The sequence below is a fragment of the Chiloscyllium punctatum genome, chromosome 33 (assembly GCF_047496795.1).
Source record: "Chiloscyllium punctatum isolate Juve2018m chromosome 33, sChiPun1.3, whole genome shotgun sequence".
NCBI classification, from domain to species: Eukaryota; Metazoa; Chordata; class Chondrichthyes; order Orectolobiformes; family Hemiscylliidae; genus Chiloscyllium; species Chiloscyllium punctatum.
This window is the reverse complement of record NC_092771.1, coordinates 24,645,863-24,652,686: the sequence shown is the minus strand read 5'-3', so window position 1 is coordinate 24,652,686 and position 6,824 is coordinate 24,645,863.

Sequence of the window (6,824 nt, the reverse complement as noted above, 5' to 3'; positions counted from 1 at the left end):
CCACGTACACACTCCCACGCCTCCCACATACACACCCACACCCACACTCTACACAGACCCACACACATACCCCATGCACATTCCCCCCCCACACACATGCATACCCCACAGACACACCCACAAAGACACTGACACACACCACCACATATACACTCCCACACATATCAGCGCATACACACATTCTCACACACCCAGACATACACACCCACAAACACCCCACACACACCATCACTTACACACCTGACACACACCCCATACACCCACATAATCATAAACATGCTACCACATACACACCCCCACATACACACCCACACAACCAGCCACACACACACACTGATACATACCACTCCCCCCACACACCCCTACATAAACACCCACACAACCAACCACACACACACACACACCACTCCCCCCACATACCCCCACATAAACACCCACACAACAAACCACACACACACCCATACACACCACTCCCCCCACACACCCCTACATAAACACCCACACAACCAACCACACACACACACACACCCATACGCACCACTCCCCCCACATACCCCCACATAAACACCCACACAACAAACCACACACACACACCCATACACACCACTCCCCCCACACACCCCTACATAAACACCCATACAACAAACCACACACACACACACCCATACACACCACTCCCCCCACACACCCCTACATAAACACCCACACAACCAACCACACACACACACACCCATACACACCACTCCCCCACATACCCCCACATAAACACCCATACAACAAACCACACACACACACACACCCATACACACCACTCCCCCCACATACCCCCACTTACATACTCACAGACACCCTACACATGCCACCACACACCTATCGGGTGGCTATAGCAATGAAGCTAGGCAACAAAGTCCCAGTTTTGTCCATGATCCTGGATGGGGAGGTACTTTGAGACCAATAGCGAGGGGGGTAGCAGCTGATGGAGTAAGTGGAGCAGGACGCACTCCCTCCACTTTCATTAACCCTTCGCTGTGGACAGGGTCGCACCCTGAGCTGTGTGGGGCTTGAGGCAACTGGATCCACATACTTTCGGAGGGGGTAAGTTCCTCTTCTGCAGCCCATAGCCCCCTGCCCATTAGTGTCACATACACACACATCCTAGGGCCTGTTCGGGAAATGGGCCACATTTGAGCAGGTGCGGAATTCATTCCAAAATGTAAATCGCAGGGCGATGGGCAGTTTACTTAAACATCTGTTTTTGTTGCTGCTTTTAGTAAGATGGACTAGTCTTGCTGTGGATGGAGAATCACTGTGATCAGGGGCAGTACACTTATGTCAAACCCAAAGATGAGTGAAATCTGAGTTAATTGAAATTTGTTTGTGGTGCTTGTGATACTGACTACAACCAGCAGAGAGCAGGATGGCTGTAAAACAGCAGCAACGTCTCCTGTCTCCATCGGATCCAGCTCCAATATTTGTTACCAGCAGAGGGCACAGCTGCACCATTGTGAAATGGATTTGCATTTACGTAGCACCTTTCTCTGCTTCAGCACACCCTGAAGCACCTTTATAGCCAACAAAATACTTTTTTGAGTGTTGTATTTTGGGACACATGACAGCATAATGGTGGGCCCTTCTTCAGGAATGAATCCTGAAGAAGGGCTCACGCCCGAAACGTCGATTCTCCTGTTCCTTGGATGCTGCCTTGACCTGCTGCGCTTTTCCAGCAACACATTTTTCAGCTCTGATCTCCAGTATCTGCAGTCCTCACTTTCTCCTCGCATAATGGTCGGGTGGAGTGGGTGGAGAAGATGTTCCTGATGGCAGAGAATGCAACCAGTGAAACTGAAGGGAGTGGATACACAACTTGAAGGCGCTGAACTCAATATGCAGTCCAGAAGGTTGTAAGCTACTTAATCTGACGATGAGGTGTTGTTCTTCCAGTTTGCTCTGTGACCCACTGCAGCACGCCAAGGACAGACAAGTGGGCATGTGACCAGGATGCTGTGTTAAAATGACCAGATGTGGGAAGGTCAGGGTCCATAGACCAGAGGTGTTGTGCAAAGCAGTCAACCAATCTGCATTTGGTTTCTCCAATGTAGAGTAGACCACATTGGGTGCAGTGAATGCAATGGATCATATTGGAGGAGATACAGGGGGAATGCCGCTTCACCTGGAAAGACAGTTCAGGGCCCTTGGATGGTGAGCAGGGAGGAGGGGAAGGGACAGGTGTTGCATTTTCTGTGGTGCAATGGGAAGGTGCAATGGGAAGGTGGGTGGGGAGGTGGGTGGGGAGGGGGGCGTGGAGTTGGTGGTTGTGGAATGGTCTATGGTGCCCCAGATAGAACAATCCCTATGATAGGGGAGTGAGGCGAAGGTGTGTTTGGTGATGGTATTCCACTGGAGTTGTCTGAAATGGTGGAGAATGATCCCTTGAATGCGGAGGCTGGTGGGAGGGAAAACTGAGGACACAAGGGGACCTGATCACACTGTTGTGAGCAATGGGAAGGGGCAAGGGTCAAAGCGTGGACCAAATGATGCTGGGGGGCCTATCATCCACAGTGGGCAGGAGGCCAGCATGTGCTCCTGGTCTCTGAATCTGCTGCTGATTGCAAGTTGAGTCCAACTTGTCCATATTGACCAGATATCCCAACCCAATCTAGTCCCACCTGCCAGCACCCAGCCCATATCCCTCCAAACCCTTCCTATTCATATACCCATCCAAATGCCTCTTAAATGTTGCAATTGTACCAGCCTCCACCACATCCTCTGGCAGCTCATTCCATACACGTACCACCCTCTGCATGAAAAAGTTGCCCCTTAGGTTTCTTTTATATCTTTCCCCTCTCACCCTAAACCTATGCCCTCTAGTTTTGGACTCCCCCACCCTTGGGAAAAGACCTTGTGTATTTACCTTATCCATGCCCCTCATAATTTTATAAACCTCTATAAGGTCACCCCTCAGCCTCCTACGCTCCAGGGAAAACAGCCCCAGCCTGTTCACCCTCTCCCTATAGCTCAAATCCTCCAACCCTGGCAACATTCTTGTAAATCATTTCTGAACCCTTTCAAGTTTCACAATATCTTTCCGATAGGAAGGAGACCAGAATTGCACGCAATATTCCAACAGTGGGCTAACCAATGTCCTGTACAGCCGCAACATGACCTCCCAACTCCTGTACTCAATACTCTGACCAATAAAGGAAAGCATACCAAACGCCTTCTTCACTATCCTATCTACCTACAACTCCACTTTCAAGGAACTAAAAGCCTGTACTCCAAGGTCTCTTTGTTCAGCAACACTCCCTTGGACCTTACCATTAAGTGTATGAGTCCTGCTAAGGTTTGCTTTCCCAAAATGCAGCACCTCGCATTTACCTGAATAACTCCATCTGTCACTTCTCAGCCCATTGGCCCAGATCCTGTGGTAATCTGAGGTAACCCTCTTCGCTGTCCACCACACCTCTAATTTTGGTGTCATCTGCAAACTTACTAACTGTACCTCTTATGATCACATCCGAATCATTTATGTATGTGACAAAATGTAGAGGACCCAGCACCGATCCTTGTGGCACTCCACTGGTCACAGGCCTCCAGTCTGAAAAACAACCCTCCATCACCACCCTCTGTCTTCTACCTTTGAGCCAGTTCTGTATCCAAATGGTTAGTTCTCCCTGTATTCCATGAGATCTAACCTTGCTAATCAGTCTCCCATGGGGAACCTTGTCGAACGCCTTGCTGAAGTCCATATAGATCACATTAACTGCTCTGCCCTCATCAATCCTCTTTGTTACTTCTTCAAAAAACTCAATCAAGTTTGTGAGACATGATTTCCCACGCACAAAGCCATGTTGACGATCCCTAATCAGTCCTTGCCTTTCAAATACATGTACATCCTGTCCCTCAGGATTCCCTCCAACAACTTGCCCACCACTGACCTCAGGCTCACTGGTCTATAGTTCCCTGGCTTTTCCTTACCACCTTTTTTTTAAACAGTGGCACCACGTTTGCTAACCTCCAGTCTTCTGGCACCTCACCTGTAACTGTAGAAGATACAAATATCTCAGCAAGAGGCCCAGCAATCACTTCCCTAGCTTCCCACAGAGTTCTAGTGTACACCTGATCAGGTCCTGGGGAATTATCCACCTTTATGCATTTTAAGACACCCAGCACTTCCTCATCTATAATATAGACATCTTTCAAGATGTCACCATATATTTCCCCACATGAGGTCATCATTTTTGTTTTGAGGTCATCGTTTTGATTTTCATTTTATTTCAAAAGTATACTTTATTCATAAAATAATTTGATGGTCTGTACAGTTGGTCATGCCATACATTTACATACAGAGATCAGAATTTATCATTTTTATATACAGGTCTATACGTTTATCAATCATATGTCCATATATTTAGCTGAGGCATCAGCAGAGCCCAAATGACTGCGTGGGCCCCTTGTTCTTCTTAGGCAGGCAGATGTTACACGGTGGTCTTTCCCCAACGCACCTTGGCGGCAGCTGCCCCAAGCTTCAGTGCGTCCCTCAACACATAGTCCTGGACCTTGGAATGTGCCAGACTGCAACACTCAGTTGGGGTCAACGCCTTCAGCCGGAAGATCAACAGGTTTCAGACTGCCCAGAGAGCGTCCTTCACAGAGTTGATGATCCTCCAGGCACAGTTGATGTTTGTCTGGTGTGCGTCCTGGGGAACAGACCATAGAGCACGGAGTCCCGCGTCACGGCGCTGCTCGGGACGAACCTCGATAAACACCACTGCATTCCTCTCCAGACTTCTTCTGCATAGGCACATTCCAGATGGAGGTGTGTGACAGTCTCGTTTTCCATTCCCCCCCCCTCCCCGCCACCTCCCCGCAGCCACTTCGAGGGCAATGTGTGGTGCAGCTGAGAGTCCGGGCGTGCATAAAGGATCTCACGGGCAGAGCCCTTCTCACCACCAGCCAAGCCACGTCTTGGTGCTTGTTGGAAAGTTCTGGCGATGAGGCATTCTGCCAAATGGCTCTGACAGTCTGCTCAGGGAACCGCTCGACAGGATCCGCCCTCTCCTTTTCCCGAAGGGTCTCAAGGACGCTACGTGCTGACCACTTCCTGATGGACTTGTGGTCAAAGGTGTTTTTCCTCATAAATTTCTCCACGAAGGACAGGTGATACGGAACGTTCCAACTACTCGGAGCGTTCCGCGGCAGCGAGGCCAGGCCCATCCTTCGCAACACCGGGGACAGGTAGAACCTCAGTACGTAGTGACACTTGGTGTTTGCGTACCGGGGATCCACGCACAGCTTGATGCAGCCACACACAAAGGTGGCCGTCAGGGTGAGGGTGGCATTGGGTGTGTTTTCTCCCCCGTTGCCCAGATCTTTATACATTGAGTCCCTTCGGACCCGGTCCATCCTAGATCTCCATATAATTTGAAAGATGGCCCAGGTGACTGCAGCGGCACAGGTTCTGGGAATAGGCCAGAGCCTCGCATAATAGCAATGACAGTGCCTCACACCTGATGATCAGGTTTTTCCCCGCGATGGAGAGCGACCGTAGCTTCCATCTGCCCAGTTTCTGCCTCACTTTGCTGATATGCTCTTCCCAAGACTTGGCGCATGCTCCAGCCACACCCCCCCCCACCCCCGAACCAAATACCCAGCACCTTCAGGTGGTCGGTCCTGATGGTGAAGGGGATGGAGGATTGGTCGGCCCAGTTCCCGAAGAGCATGGCTTCGCTCTTGCCTCGGTTTACCTTGGCCCCCGAGGCCCGTTCAAGCTGGTCACATATGCACATGAGTCTGTTCGTTTTCAAGGCCTGAGCATTGTTGTCGGGGGGAGCGGGTGCACCATCGGTGGCGTGGATTGGGATTCCTGGTGACAGCGGCAGACCCCAGAGTGGTAGGCCCGGAGCCTGGACACTTGGCTGAGGCGATATCCAGATGGTGACTCCAGGCTGTGGCAGTGCCTGGAGTGGGGACTCTTGACTGGGTTGGAGAGGCAGCAGCAGCTGCAGAGCCAGGGTCTCCTGGGTCTCCTGTCATTGCTGGTCTAGAGCAGGGAATCTTTGAGTCCTGGAACACCTTGCAGAGACCATGCAGAAACCCTGTAGCTGTGCTTGAGATGCAATTTGAACAGATGGTGAACTCTTATTTAAGTAATATCTTTTTATCCCTTTTGTAACTCAAAATGGCGTTGGATATATGTGACAATAAAATCATTCATTCATTCAAAATATGATCTTGGGTGATCATCCAATTCAGTAACCTGTTCCCACTTTCTCCTCATACCCTTTGACCCCTTTAGCCCGAACATCTCAACTCCCCCTCCCACTCTGCCGAGGACATGGAGGTCCTGGGCCTCCTTCACCGCCGCTCCCTCACCACCAGACGCCTGGAGGAAGAACGCCTCATCTTCCGCCTCGGAACACTTCAACCCCAGGGCATCAATGTGGACTTCAACAGTTTCCTCATTTCCCCTTCCCCCACCTCACCCTAGTTCCAAACTTCCAGCTCAGCACTGTCCCCATGACTTGTCCTACCTGCCTATCTCCTTTTCCACCTATCCACTCCACCCTCTCCTCCCTGACCTATCACCTTCATCCCCTCCCCCACTCACCCATTGTACTCTATGCTACTTTCTCCCCACCCCCACCCTCCTCTAGCTTATCTCTCCACATTTCAGGCTCACTGCCTTTATTCCTGATGATAGCCTTTTGCCCGAAACGGCGATTTCGAAGCTCCTTGGATGCTGCCTGAACTGCTGTGCTCTTCCAGCACCACTAATCCAGAATCTGGGTTCCAGCATCTGCAGTCATTGTTTTTACCTTTTTAAC